Below are 15607 nucleotides of genomic sequence, written 5' to 3' on the forward strand. Positions count from 1 at the left end.
AAGCAACACAGGTGTCCTTCTCACTGCATCCTCCCTTAATAGCCAGTCATGATCAGTCTCTTTTCTGCCTCATCCTCAGGACATCCCCCCCCACAGGGAAAACATGGTGTGAAATTGATGACACCTTTAGTAGTATCTTAAGCAATGCAGAAAATATCAGGTGGTTGAGTGTAGCCATGACGTCAAAGTCTTCTCTAACACCTTCCTTTTTGTGAAAATTTGAATTCCATGTGTGGTTATTTATTTATTTTTAAAAGAAAGAAATACACTTCTGCATACCTTAGGGTTCCCTTGGATATGCAGAAATCTCTTTCTTGTTTCTCAATGAGCTCCTGTTGCATCCAAAGCAGTTGGCAGAGGACTGCTAACTTTTAGAGGGCATGATCAGAAATCAGAGCAGCTCCCATTTTTACCAAAGAATGGCCAGAATTCTACTGTCATTCAATCCAGTTCAAAAGCAGTCATAACGTTTGGATTTACTTGGATGATTCAGACATATAGTGTCCTCCCTCAAAGAGGGCATGTGTTGCGGTGCAACCTGGCACCCGAACCCTGTGTTGTGGGTGGGTATGATTGGATAACCACAACACCCTATTGGTAGGTCCCTGTTTCTGGGTTGAATCAGGCCAATGGGACGCTAGCCAAACCGATCAAGGGACCTATATATGCCCATGCACGTGACACAGAGCTTCCTCTTTTGGTCACCTGCCCACCTCACCCTGCTTTTAGGGCTTGCACGCTTGACCTTGCTATGCTGTCGTGTGTCATCTGTCATTGGGACAGGGGCATGGCAGGAATTTTCCCACTTGGCCGATTGGCTGGTGCCACTTGGGTTTCGCCTGCCACGTAGCAAATCATCACAACTTGTAAGGTTGAGGATAGGCACTGGTTTAGGTGATAGGGATGGGAGAACACTCTTATCATCCCTATTTGAAGGGTATTCCATTAAAGGAATCCAGGGACTCTATGGTTAGGTCAACCCTGTGAGGGGGTTGTGCCCGTACCTGAGTCCAGGGGGACATCTGGGTGGTGGACATAGCATGTCCCTGGCTTTCCGCCATTCCAGGTGTTCACCCTAGGTTGACCTATGCTGGTGCCCTGGGTCAGCACTGCCTGCAATGGTGCAAGGAGTTAGTCAAACCGGAGCCAGGGCCGGCTCTAGGGGAAGGCTGGGTGGTGCAGGGCGCCAGGGTGTTGGGCTGCCAGGGGGCGCTACGCGCTGCGCCCGCCCACCAGCTGCGGCAAGAAATGGGGCGGGGGAACCGGAGCGATCTCCGCACCATGGCGCCCGGGCGCCCGACATGCTTAAGATGGCCCTGACCGGAGCCTATGCAACCACACACCTGATGTAATCAATAAAGTTGTGGCCTAAATTCTGCCAAGAACCAAACCAAGATTCGAGTCTTGGCTAAATTTATTTAAGGGGGGAGGTTTAAAGGTCTAAACACGCAAAAATATATATTCCAAAGAACAATAGATTGTATAGGCTCTAGCATTTGGTGAATGGTTATTAAATCTAGGCATTTACAAAAGCATTAGGGAAACATCCTTGGTATTTATGTGCCATTCTATTTCCTTCTAAGTGAAATGCTGAATCCATACAGTTTTACAATGAAGAGGATTATGGCTACTAGACAAGGAGGCCTCCTGGGAAACGAAAATATCAATAGCATGTTTAACTACATGAACTTTTTTTACATTATTAGCTCTGCTGTGCAATACCCTCAGAAAGCTAATGGCATGATTTTGAAGAAGCTTTCTAGATTATGGAAAAGTAAATAAGCTCCAGGGCTCCCATTGACCACGCAACTCATCTCAGATCTCTGGCATTATAGCTATGGAAACGGTTTTTGTTTTTTGTTTTTTTTTGCAACGTTGAAATCCTAGGTGGTATGCAAATATTTAATATGACATCTTCCTCCTCAGATCTGGAGCTCCGTAGGCACTCTAAGATTACAATTCCCATCATCTCTGATCACTGGTCCTGTTAGCTAGTGATGATGGAAGTTGTTGTCCCAAAACATCTGGAGGGCCGAGTTTGCCTATGCCTGCTCTAAGGGGTCTATGGCAGACCAATAGGATGGTATTGGTCTCTCCATTGATGTAAAAGGAGAATGAAAGGCAGCACAGTTTTGTGTTTGCATTTTGAGGCTCCTGCATCTATCTACAAGGATGTGATGGCTTATTTGATTTAATTTAGTTCATACACTTACATATCAGCTAGTTTTTGTTCCCTCAGTTTCTCATTTTTCCATTCTTAAATTCAGTTCTCCATCTTTTGCAGTAATTATTTCTTCTTCTTTCTTAGTGAATTTTCCCCCAAATTAACACATTTCTATATGCAGTTTTGACCAATGTACACATTTTTGTGTGTAACCTTCCCCAACAGTATGCATTTTTGTGTTATTTTGAAGGATGGTTGTGTTTTTGCATATTGTTCTGGAAAGTGCAAATTTGATAAATTTGGCTTCACATTTCTCCCCCATCCTTATACGTCACCAATATCAAACAAGATATCAAGGCGGTTTACAATCTCTGCAGCAACCACTTAAAATATTGTGATATTTTGTGAGAGGAAGAGAATCATTATGCACAGTGCTATTTTCTAGAAAAGGAGGGGCCAGAACTCACTATGAACAGTATCCTGTTCTGGAATGCCCTGAGATACAGATATGCCTGGGCCTGAATTTTTATTTTTTTATTTTTATGTAACCATGTTGAGCAGACTATGCTAGTCCTTTGGTTCAAGCCCAGAAATCATATACAGTAGCCAGAGATCAACTGGAACAATGGAGCATTTTAACTTAACAATGCTAAGGTAGACAAGATGCTAGGGGCCAGCAGCTTTGCAGGACATATAAATTTGATTGACTTAGTAGAGTCAAAGCACGACACATTAAAAAAATATACTGCGGTTGCCAGATCTCATTGTATATATGCCATCTTAAACCATATGGGGCATTAAGAGGCCATAATCCACTTCTCTCACACACACACATTGTAGTGACTGAATCTTATTTTCAAGACCCAATCCACTGTTGCCCATCTCTATGAATGTTTCCTTGTCTGTCTGCCCTTTGCGTGTTTGCTAACACCTTCTCATTAGTTAATTCCACTCCTTCTGTTGCAGTACAAAATGGGAATGCATGTAGGTATTTGCTTACCTGCTCACACACATCTTTCTTAATTTTTCTGCCCAATACCAGCCTTCTATTTTATTAATCCCCCTTGAGCATGCACGAGTGGCTATTTTTCTCTGTGTGCTTGAATTGTAAAGAAATTTCCTGCTTCAGATTAGTGCTAAAGTACGTATCTGCTCATAGATCATCCTGAACCTATACCCCATGCTATTTTCAATCAACAGTAATCTTTGGTATGGACAAGCTCTTGGTCTTCTCCCAGATGATCTCTGCACGAACACAGAGTACAGGGAATAGTAAAGTTTCTATTGTGTTGCTAGTGAATATGCTTACTGGTATCTTCCATGTTAGCTTCAATTCACGTTCATCAATTGCCTAGGAGCTACCTTTCTACTGCTCAGGAGCCTTATATACCCTTTGAGCCTATTTATTCCCACCAACAGAAGTTGGGTGAGTTTGCATGGCTCTTTTGGGCAAGAAAATGTCAGCACAAGACATAGCTGCCAAGTCTCCCATTTTTCGCGGGAAACCCCCGGATATTTCTCCGTTTCCTGCTGTTCTCCCGAATAGAAAAAAAATCCCAGAAATCCCCCGGATTTCCTACCTGCCAGGGAGGCCCCATTTCAGGTGCTGCTCTGCCCATGTCTGGGCACCAGAAATCGGGCAGAGCGGCACCGGAAGTTGCTTCTACGCATGTCCAGAAGCGACTTCCGGTGCCGCGCCGCTGCTGATCCCGCATTTTTCAGCGGGAGACTTGGCAGCTATGGCACAAGATGATAGTTCACTGTTATTCTTCTGTGGTTATTCATACTTGTGCCTGTCCCCTCTGTGATAAAGTTGAAAATTGGCCGTCTAGAATGCAGTTTATGATAATTCCATTTCTTGAATCTTGACTATACCAGACTCAAAAACTAACCATGGAACAGTCAGTTTGTAGCCTAGCTTTCAATGGAAAACATATATTATATTATATTATATTAATTATATTATATTAATTATATTATATTATATTATATTATATTATATTTATTATATTTTATTATATTATATTATATTAAACAAGCAGCTTGTGGGGAGGGGCAAAAAGTAAGGGGCTGTCTTTGTTGGACTCTATTATCTGCACCCTAGAATGAACATAAAAGATGTTCAAAGCAATGAATTAGTAAGGGAATGCAGTTCTCTAATTTGTTGTTTGACATTGGTAAAGGCGGAGTGAACACCCTCCCCTCCCCTCATCAAGTAGCCTTTTTGTCGGCAGTGGTAGGACCCACAAGACACTGGGTGTATTCCCCTAATCCATAAGTGAGTGAACAAGTAGATAGTTCAGTGCTCTTGACACCTACGAAAACATTATCAACTGAAAGAAAGAGAGATGGGGCCATCTAATTGTATAATATTGGAAGAATACATGCATAATTATAGAGTTGCCGTGACAGCTGCTTACAATGTCCGCTATCATGCGCTGTGGGTGGTAATTTATCTTTGGGTTTCCCATTCATTTGTATAGGGAGCAGCAGGGGGTGGTCTCCTGGCATCCCATATAATGGCAGACATTTTAAGCAAGTACTATTGTAGATGCTCCTGTTTTAGACAGATTTCACACGTGCCACTTAAAACACTTTTGAGCCTCTCTCCTGCTGCTGGTGTGCATGTGTGAAAGAAAGAAATGCAATTTTAAATGCACTTTCAGTTGATGGAAAGGGTACGCTTGCAATCACATTTTAACTTTCCTGAGCACTGCGTGTGTTTGTGTGCATGCTTATGAACACATGTGCACATTTATTCCACTCCCCCCCCTATGGAGTTGTATATATTTCTCCCCACAACAATGCCTACAGTATTTGTGCATCACCTTCCAACTTTAATGGTGCTCATTGTCCTTTGCCAATGACTAGAGAAGTCAAAATGCCTTAGATCCTCTACAGTCCCTCTGAACTCAATGCAATTTACTTTTGAGAAGACATGTGTAGGATTGCACTGTTTAACTTGCCATCCCTAGGGAAGGGTGAGTAGGCACTTGTCAGGGTCCTTAAGAGAGGGAATTCTATGGACATGGATCCATTGCGGAGGAAACCAAGTTTCAAGCAGCTGCTGAAGATACATCTATATATATATAAAATGTAGGCATTGCATGTGCAGAAGTCACAGCCTTTCTCCGTAACCTCTGAACTGTAATGTAACAAATTTGGCCACAACGTTCCATGCCCATCAGTGAGGGATCTGGCATAAATTTTTCCCCCCAAAAGCAAACCTTTCATACCTGAAATAATGATTAAACACGAAAAAGTGGCGCCCAAATTACACGTCACCAGCAGAAGCTCTGAAGGCTCCAGCAGCATCCAATAGAAAGGCAGATTGCCCACTGCTGCCTCGAAAGCCGCGCAAGCAGATGACATCACAAAATTCCACAGCAACCAACTGAAAACAGGCCTTTTGCAGCAACAAGGCCCAACCAACTGAAAACAGCCCTTTCCCCTTCTGCGCCCCTGCTGGGCGAAGCTGCGCAGCTCCTCTACTTGTTGGGGTGCCTCTGAGCGCCCCCAGTGCCCTGGCGCATTGCACCAGTAAACCCAAAGGGAAAGATGGCTCTGGGTGGGGTGGGGGGCTGAATACGGGGCAGGGATAGGTAATGGGTCAGAACAGGCTGGGGGGAGACACAGGGATGAAACTTGCCCTCTCCACAGTATCTCGCCTCGGCTTTGCAGACTAGGCTGAGTGGATTTAGGGGCCTGCCAGGGGGGGGGGAATGGGGGCGAATAGGCCACAGCATAGAATCATCAACTGAATATCGGCCTTTTACAGGGCCGTGCCTTGGGGAAGAATAAATGTTATTTCACATAACACACGTGGGTAGGGGAGTCAGGGTTGGGACAGGGCAAAATTTTACAGAACGCATGCATTGGGGGAATGATTGTGTGCAAAATGAACGGGTCACAGGGATAACCGGGGGGGGGGGGTTGGTTGGATAGAGGAGAGGAGGGAAATCACAGGGGTAAGTGGGGGAGTTAGGGGGAGGAGAGGGGGGAAAATCACAGGGATAAGCCAGGGGGGGAAGAGGGGACATAATAGGTCATGGATCAGGACAGAGTTGGGGGATTCACAGGGATGAGGGAGGGGGATGAGGGAGGAATCACAGGGATAAGCCGGGGGGATGAGGGGAGGAGTGGGGGAATCACAGGGATACATCATGGATCGGCACAGGGTAGGGGAAATCACACAAATAACCCACAGCAACGCGTGGCAGGGCCAGCTAGTCAGATATAAACCATGAACACTGGATGGCTTTAAAGGAGGATAAGACAATAAGGAAATCTGGCTACTAGTCACAATGGTTATATAGTTCTTTTGATATCGGAGGCAGTATGCCTCAGAATACCAGTTGTTGGGTATCATGAGAGGGCAATGGTTCTTCTTCTTATGTTCTGCTTGTGGCTTCCAGTTGCATCTGGCTGGTCGCTATGATAACTGAATGCTGAAGTTGATTGAAGGCAGCCCTGTATCAGGAAGTCTTTAATGCCTGATGTTTTACTGTGCCTTTATTATGCCCAGAGCGGCTGGGGCAACCCATTCAGATTGGGGGGAGGGGAGGAATAAGTAATATATGATGATGTTGTTGATAAGGATGATGATGTCTGGTCTAGCAGTGTTCTTCGTAAGTCCTTATGTAGTATCTCAAGCTAGCAACACCCTTTAGATGCGTGCAGAAAATTTTTCATAGAAAGCAATTCCCTGTCACTCTCAAGTAGCATCACAAAGTGCTTTGGGAACTCCCCCGCCCCACCCCAGGCTCTGTTCACAGATGGTTCTGGAATGAGGCTATGTGCAGATCAAAAGCTGTCTAAAACAGCATATTTGCTGAACACGCTGTCACAAAGAGCTATTCCAATGGAAAACCTCATTTTTGAATCAATGATCAATACATTAATGAGCCACCCTGAGCAATTAATTCATCAGACCGTTTAAAATTCAAACAACAACGTTGTTTGAGTGTGCAGACCACCTGTTTGTACTAGTTTGACTTTAAAATAAATTCTTCTCCCCAATTCACGTATATATTTTTTTCCCTTCTCTCAATTAAGACTCTTCTACAAATATAACTTCGTACGCCAGAGCATGTGTCAGAGTGTCTCCTTTTGCTTCCTTAATACATAGGGGTATACAAAATGAACCACAGGGTAGGCAAACAAATAGTGATTATAGCTTCAGAAATGACATCTCCTATATAATGCCTCATGGTGCCTCACAATATATACTCTTTATCTCTTCAATTTCCATCCACTTCTTTGTTAATGAGCACTGAGCACAAAGCAGAACAAAGCCTTAACCCTAGAATTATTCTGAGCCTACTGTGGGCTGCTCTCACTCATTCAACCTTTACTGTCGCAGTAGCAGCGTCTACAGGGTCAAGTATTGTTTCAAGCCCTATCCACTCTCATTTTAAGTTGCTGGGTGTCAGTACATTGAGTGTTCTTTCTTTCTTAAAAATAAATCTATATTTTCCTCTAGATTTGTTCATTTGTGGCGCTTTAAATAAAAGTCCCTGTTCTATCTGTACTACAGAGACGTGTGTGTGTGTGTGTGTGTTTGGTGCTTCAGTGAAACAAATGATATTTTTAAAAAAAACATTTTGGTATGTTTTATATACGGCAGAATCTAATCAAAATAAACCATTTTACCAAAATAAACGAATTTATCTGTGTATCTGATGAAGTGTGCATGCACATGAAAGCTCATACCAAAATAAAAACTTAGTTGGTCTTTAAGGTGCTACTGAAGGAATTTTTTTTATTTAATTTATCAAGAGTCCTTCTATTAATTTGTAAACCTTTGCAAGGAACTAGGAGACTGGCTTTTGTCAATTTATTTATTTATTATTCATTTATTTAGCATCTGGGACAACATTGGTGTTTTTTGTTTTTGCTGTATTCCCCCCCCCCCCAAAAAAATCTGAAAACTCAATGCTTTAATTGTAGAGATGGTGCAATTCTCTATTGTATAGTACATAAAGTTAATGAAATGCTCATGAACAGACAGATCATGATGTTCAGGCTGATTCATTATAAACTGCATGCCTCATTTACATGGGTTTCAGTCTATTTTTCTGAGAGATGGAGAAGCGTGGGTCTCTTCTGCAATCAGATGCACTCGTTCCTCTTGCATGCAACTAATCATTTGCATGATGCCAGCAGAAGAATTAGATAAAAGAAAGCTTCAAGATGGATGGAGTAAAGCATAAATGAATAAAATGAATAGGCAGCGCTTCCTAAGTGTGGTTCATATTTTCTGATCAAACTGGAGCAGAACGGGGGGAAATGATGCTTTTCAAGACAAGACTCTGGTTCCCACCTTTGCTCATGTGTGCTTACCTTCTGCGTACATAACATGGCTTCCCTTCCAGAAGACCATGTGAGGACCTGGAACTTTGGAATGAGCAGACATCCTCAATGAATGAGAGCTACTGGTTGTGATGTCTAGAGCATCTCCAGTCTCAGAGACAGTATGCCTCTGAATACCAGTTGTTGGGGATCATGAGCAGTGGGCTTCCCATAGGCATCCAGTTGGATACTGGTGAGAATGGAATTAGATTCAGGTAGGTAGCCGTGTTGGTCTGACGCAGTCGAAATAAAAATAAAATAAAAAATAGTCTAGTAGCACCTTATTGACCAACTAACTAAGTTTGTTCTGGTATAAGCTTTCATGTGCATGCACACTTCTTCAGATACACTGAAGCAGAAGTCACCAGACCCTTATATATAGTGGGAGGGTGGGGTGGGGTATTTCTCTGAAGCGTAGTAGGAGATGGGTGATTGGCTCAATGGGTATGGTAAACCTGTTGACTGCTGTTCAAAAAGCAAGGCCTTTGATCTGATCCAGGAGGGCTTTTCTTAAAACTCTGTGCGCACATCACCTGCTGCATATGGAGCTGCTATCCTATTGAAGACAATGCAAATATCCTTGTAGGTAGGGGAGTTCGAGATGTGCGGCAGAGCTCTCCCATCTGGGGAGACAGAAAACAATCTCTGTGAGTGGTTGGGTATGAGCAATGAAAGGTTTTTAGTCTGTTTAAGCACCTGAATTTTGTTAACCATAGTTTCAGCGCAGATTCTGCAGCTAGCATTATCAGAAATTCCACAAAATTGGTATCACTTTTATAAAACTCCTAAAGCTCTCTTACCATTGCTAGTAACAGAAGTACTGCATAAGTACACAATTAACAGTGCACACATCGCTGGCGTTTCCCTCTCTTGGCATATAACATTTATTTGAAGAGATATTAAGATAGAAAATGCACACCTGAAAGTTCAAAGCTAGGGGAAAGTTAATGGAGTAGCACATACTTTTCATTATCCATGTAGTTAAAGACATTTTTGATTTTATGGTTTAATAGCATTTTTATTTCCCGTTTCTGGAAATGGTGAAAATGTAAATGAATAAAACAACAACAATGTTAGAAAACTTTTAAGCTTACACAGTTTAGAATATAAAGAATCTTCTTTGAAGGAGGGGGCATTTTCTCACCGTCCTTCGAAACCATGTGCTTTTCTTAGTCCACATTCTTTTTATCAATCCAGCTGAACATTCCTTTTCAGCCCAGAACATATTTCTTAACTTTTACCTGATATAACCCTAAGGGAATTGCATGTGTGAGCCCCAGACCTGGCCATTTCAGAAACAGGAATAAATCTCCTAGGCTCCCTCCCCATTTGGTTTTGATCCCTGGGGCCAAAAGCTGAGCTATTTGGAGACTCCAATCTTTTTCTTTTGTTTCATTTTTGCCTTTTCCCAGAGGGCTGTTAGACAGTAAGGTCAATATTTAGGCAAGGAACTAAAATGTATTACCATCTGTGCATAATGGCATATTTATAAGTTGTATAGGTCCTCAGTTTTCTTCCATCTATGTTTTTCTGGAGGACTGTGTACCAATAAGGACCAGCTCTTTGTGTGTTCAGACCTTTAAACCTCCCCCTTAAACAAATTCACACAAGACTCATAATTTTGGTATGGTTTTCGGCAGAATTTAGGCCACAACTTTATCGATTACAGAAAGTGAGTGGTTGAATAGGCTCTGGTTTGATTAGCTCCCTGCCATACAGGTAATGCTGACCCAGGGTTCCAGCATAGGTCAGCCAAGGGTGAACACCCGGATAGGCAGAAAGCCAAGGACATGCTATGTCCACCACCCAGATGTCCCCCTGGACTCAGGCATGGGCACAACCCGTCACAGGGTTGACCAAACCATTGAGTCCCTGGATTCCTTTAGCAGAATACCCTCCACATTGGGATGGAGAGAGCATTCCACCATCCCTATCACCTGAACCAGAGCCTATCTGCCACATGGCTTGCCACCAACCACTCACATATGTAACCAATCCCTTAACCCCGCTGAGACGGAGGTCAGCCATAAATCATTCCCAGTCACAGACAGATGGACCCCCTCAAGCATGTAAAGGGACGCATCGCGGAAGGTAATGCCCAGGTGATGGATCACTGTCCCGCCCAAGGCCAAAACCTTCTTGGCCACTGCGCTCTGGACATGCCTCCTGGCCCTCTCGGTGGCAGCTGGGCAATGACTTCCTCTCCATTTATGTCGTGGCAGCAGTTGCAACCAGAATAATTTGAGTCCAGGAAGAGCTGCTTTCAACTCTTCCAAGTACTCCGGCATGTGGGTCCGCAGGCGTAAGCCGGGAGCTTCTGCCAGGTCGTTCTCACCCAGCTGTACCACCATCACCGCAGGTGTGCCTTCCACAGACACCTTCACCTGTACCGTTGGAAGAAGCTCCTCCCAATGCATTCCTCATCTGGACATGGTCGGGGAGCCTGAGCCTGCGTCCGAATCCAGACTCCGCCACCCTCTTGCTGGCCCAGTGGACAATGCTGTGCCCGACTATCCAGATATAGAAAGACGGTGGACCAAGGAATGAACAAAACAACATTAGTTGGTGGGTCAGGGGAATGCTGTGGGCATAGTGTATTTTGATTTCAGAAAGGCTTTTGACAAAGTCATGATATTCTTCTGGAGAAGCTGGTAAAATGTGGGTTGGATGAGATAACTGTTAGGTGGATTTGTAGCTGGTTGACCGACTGAACCCAAATAGCGCTCACTAACGGTTCCTTGTTATCCTAGGAAGAAGTGGCAAGTGGGGTGCCACAGGGTTCTGTCCTGGGTCCATTGTTGTTCAACATCTTTATAAACAAATTGAATGAAGGTATTGAGGAGGTGCTCATCAAATTTGCAGATGACACCAAACTGGGAGGGGTAGCCAATGCAACTGAAGACAGTATTAGGATTCATGATGACCTTAACAAGTTGGAGAACTGGGCCCAAACTAACAAAATGAATTTAATTAGAGACAAATGTAAGGTTCTGCACTTGGGCAGTAATAATCACCTGCACCAATAAAAGATGGGAGAACCTGGCTTGCCAGTAGTAAATATGGAAACAATCTGGGGGTCTTAGTAGACCACAAGCTTAACATGAGTCACCAGTGTGATGCAGCAGCCAAAGAAAGCTAACACTATTCTAGGATGCATTAAGTGTCCAGATCAAGGGAACCAATAATACCACTCAATTCTGCCTTGGTCAGTCCGCACCTGGAGGTATATTGACAGGTTTGAGCACGTGCAGAGGAGGGCGACCAGTATCAGGGGTCTGGAAACCAAGTCTTATGAAGAACAGTTGCAGGAATTGGGTATGTTTTTCAGCTTATCAGGTATTCTCCAGTGAGAAGACCAATCACCATGGATGAACTTCTTTGAATAAAGGCTTTCCCGTTATGACCAACCATCACTGAAGGTGTTTTGTGTCTTCTTTAGGTTTCCCTCTCAGTTTGCACAGGACAATTTGAAGCTCCATAAACTTGGCCAGCTCCCTGTGTGAGCTGAATACACAAACTTCCAGACTCATGCCTAGAAGACAAATCAGTCATGTAGGAAATGACCACTGTAGTTGGGAAGTTTGAAAACCACTTGCTTAGACAAATATTACCTGCCAATTTTAAAGCACAGGATTCATTTCCAAGTACATGTACTTGGTACCAAATCCCTAGTCAAAACCTATCTGTTTATTTCAGGGGTCAGCAAACTTTTTCAGCAGGGGGCAGGTCCACTGTCCCTCAGACCTTGTGGGGGGCCAGACTATATTTTTTGGGAAAATGATTGAATTCCTATGCCCCACAAATAACCCACAGATACATTTTAAATAAAAACACACATTCTACTCATGTAAAAACACCAGGCAGGCCCCACAAATAACCCAGAGATGCATTTTAAACAAAGGGACACATTCTACTCATGTAAAAACACGCTGATTCCCGGACCATCCGCGGGCCAGATTTAGAAGGCGTTTGGGCTGGATCTGGCCCTCGGGCCTTAGTTTGCCTACCCATAGTTTATATATACATCTCAGAATCACTTGAATCATAGTTTCATGCAAATACGATAAGAAAGGTCAGGGGCTTCTTTCGCTTTAAGGCAAGGTGACCCACAGAGGCTGAGGGTTCCAGTGACTAGCGTTATTTGGCAAACACATATGCATGCATTGCCAATGATGTTATCCAAAAAAATTTCTCCCGTCTTTAAGACAAAATGCCATCTCTGAAGAATCGGGTGTCAGCACATCCTTACTTCTACTGATCAATTACAGCTGTAGACTAGCAGCAAATTTACAAAGATTTTTTTTTTATTCCTCAATAGTGTGATGTCTCTGTGGCTGCAAAGTAAGGGGAGAGGCAAGTGGTTGCATGAGAAATTAAAATAAGCAGAAGAAAAGAATAAACAATGAAAACTATCTTTTCCATCTTCAGAAAGAATTGAAAGCAAGAAGATCAAAGCAGACCTGCTTGTTTTAGTAGTTGTCCAGCCATTCAGTTCCATTTTCCTGCAACAACTGTATAAACACATATCCCTCCAAATGAATGCTTTGTAGAACCACCTGCACTCAACTCAACACTGAACCTCGTGACATTTCAAACATTCTCATGAGAAGTCTCTGTCTTTCTCATAAAACAGGATATAGTGTTGCTCAACAGACTAATAGAACACTATTTTCCTACTGGGTTATTGCAGTTCAAGCTACATATTTTTACAAGCCATGTTTTCGGAGTTTCTTAAAGACCCATCTACATGTCAGACCAACTCATGTAGTTTAAAAGGAAAAGAAACTTTAGGGGTGTCCCCCCCCCCCGCTTTCATGGTGTCTTCTCGCCATGAGTAGCATAGTGCAAAGAAAATGTATTGCACACACTGTTGATGCACACATTCACACTGTGAAGATTTCAATGGCTCCAGCTTCTCCAAAATATCCCACTGCGGTTCTGAAAATGTACAAAATACTTCGCCATGTACTCCTATGCCTTAGAATGGGGACTGCGTGGAGAAACTAGCTTTTTTTTTATGTTGAATCAATCTGTAAAGCATGTGTTGTACCACTGGATCTTTCCCCATTGTCAATAAACTTGTGTTCAAGTGGAACCATCACTCAATCCACAATTTTGTCATGTTTGGGATGACCTACAAATGATGACTTTGACATGGAGGTGGCTAAATGAATTCCACATCACATTTTCTTCATGAAGGGGCACATCATGTTTCTTCACTTTTACTATGCAAAAGTGTCTGTGTAAATGCATGTATTAATGAAAAAACATACAAAATGTCATAAGAAGGAAAAGCACTTTGCAAAAATATGTATATTGGGCAAAGTTGCATAGAACATTGTGAAGACTGGGAGAAATTCACCCTAAAATGCAGATGAATTTTCATGAGGACTTTTTTTATATATATAACTAATTAGAAACTGGTGTGGAACTGAACTTAAGAATGGGAAAAAAATTATTCTGTGAACCGCTCTGAGACCTCTAGATATAGGGTGGTATATAAATTCAATAAATAATAAAATAATAAAAATTAAAAAATGGGAAGCTCAAATTGTCAGGTTCTTATATCCCTACGACAACAGTATCATTGGATTCTGGGAATGATCATTTCTCAATGGGCTGTGCTTAGCGTGTTCCCTGATTTTAGATTTTTTAATCAAAATTATATTTGTACTTCTGCAAACCATGGCGTTTCCCCCGAGCTTACTGATTCCTCTTTCTTGTGTAGTGGTGGTACTGTTTTGTCTGCATAAGTATCCACACTCCTATATGTACCTTGTAAATAAAGGGGATGATAAATACTTCCTATGTGGTATCTTGGAACCAGTGGGGTTCTTTCCTCACAGGGCTATGATTTCAGAATTCCATCTTGCTGGCAGTTTAATAGCCATTCGTTTTTATCTCCGAAATCTTCTTTAACTATAACAACTCCCAACACAGAGATACAACCTCTTCTGGTGAGCTATTGAATGTATTAAGTTAAGGGTACAACACTATGCACACTTACTTGGAACTAAGTCACATTAAACACAGTGGGACTTGCTTCTGAGTAAGCTTCAGTAAGATTGCATCGTCAAGATGCCTTTTGTTGACACAGTTAGAACGCTTGCTTGTCTGCCTATATTTTTTATAGCTGTTGAGTCCCCTTTGTTGCTTCCATCATTTTAATCAACTTTCTCCTTTGCTTTTTCCGAAATGAAAAGCCCTTCTGGGTTTGGTTTTTGCACATGAGTTACACACACGCACACACACGCACACACACACAAAAATATTGTATAAGGATTGGGTATGCAAAACTTCTAGATCCTAAATGCATTGATTCTCTCTTCCTTCTCAGCAGCTGCACCTCACCAGTCCACCCATACAGTAGTCTATATTTCTGACAACAATTCTCTGGAAGCTAGATGGTGTGGAAAGGATTCCCTGAAACAGAGAAAAAACACAAACTATGGATACAGTACAGAGTAATTACTATCACAGTAGACAAGAAACAGACATTAATCCAATGTGTTTAGCATCAGGAAAAATTAGAGAACAGTGAATGTAAATCCAAATACACTACCTCTTCCGTTTGTGATGTTTTTCTTTTTTGCCTGTTCCATTTTATTTTATGCTTTTGCATAGTCTCCAGTTTCACTTTTGGTTTCCCATTTTTGTTGTACAGTACATGAGAATGAAGCTGAACTGATGGATTGGCCAACATTTTGTTGCATTTATGGTGAAAGACATTAATCCTGATATATTTCTCTTTTTCCCTCTGCAGAAGGGGAAAAATGCATACTGTCAAGATGCACTTTGAAAGTAGAGAGCAATTCTCAGTATTTAATGCATTTTTTTAAACTATCAGGAGAAAAAGCTAAGGATTGCTGCTTGGAAGATTACATATTTCTGGACAAAATCAATGATCATATCCCAAATACATGTTTTAAGCATCTTTCTCCTTCAATCACCTTGCCTGACAAGCTTCATGTATTTTATTTGTATGCAAGTGAAAGGCATTTTATTGTGTCTCAGAGGATATGGTATTAATGATCATTTGCTTCCTGCTGTGTGGCCTGTCATAATTTTGCAGAAGTAAGACTGACAGGAATA

This window comes from Zootoca vivipara, chromosome 5 (genome assembly GCF_965207765.1).
Source record: "Zootoca vivipara chromosome 5, rZooViv2.hap1.1, whole genome shotgun sequence".
NCBI classification, from domain to species: domain Eukaryota; kingdom Metazoa; phylum Chordata; class Lepidosauria; order Squamata; family Lacertidae; genus Zootoca; species Zootoca vivipara.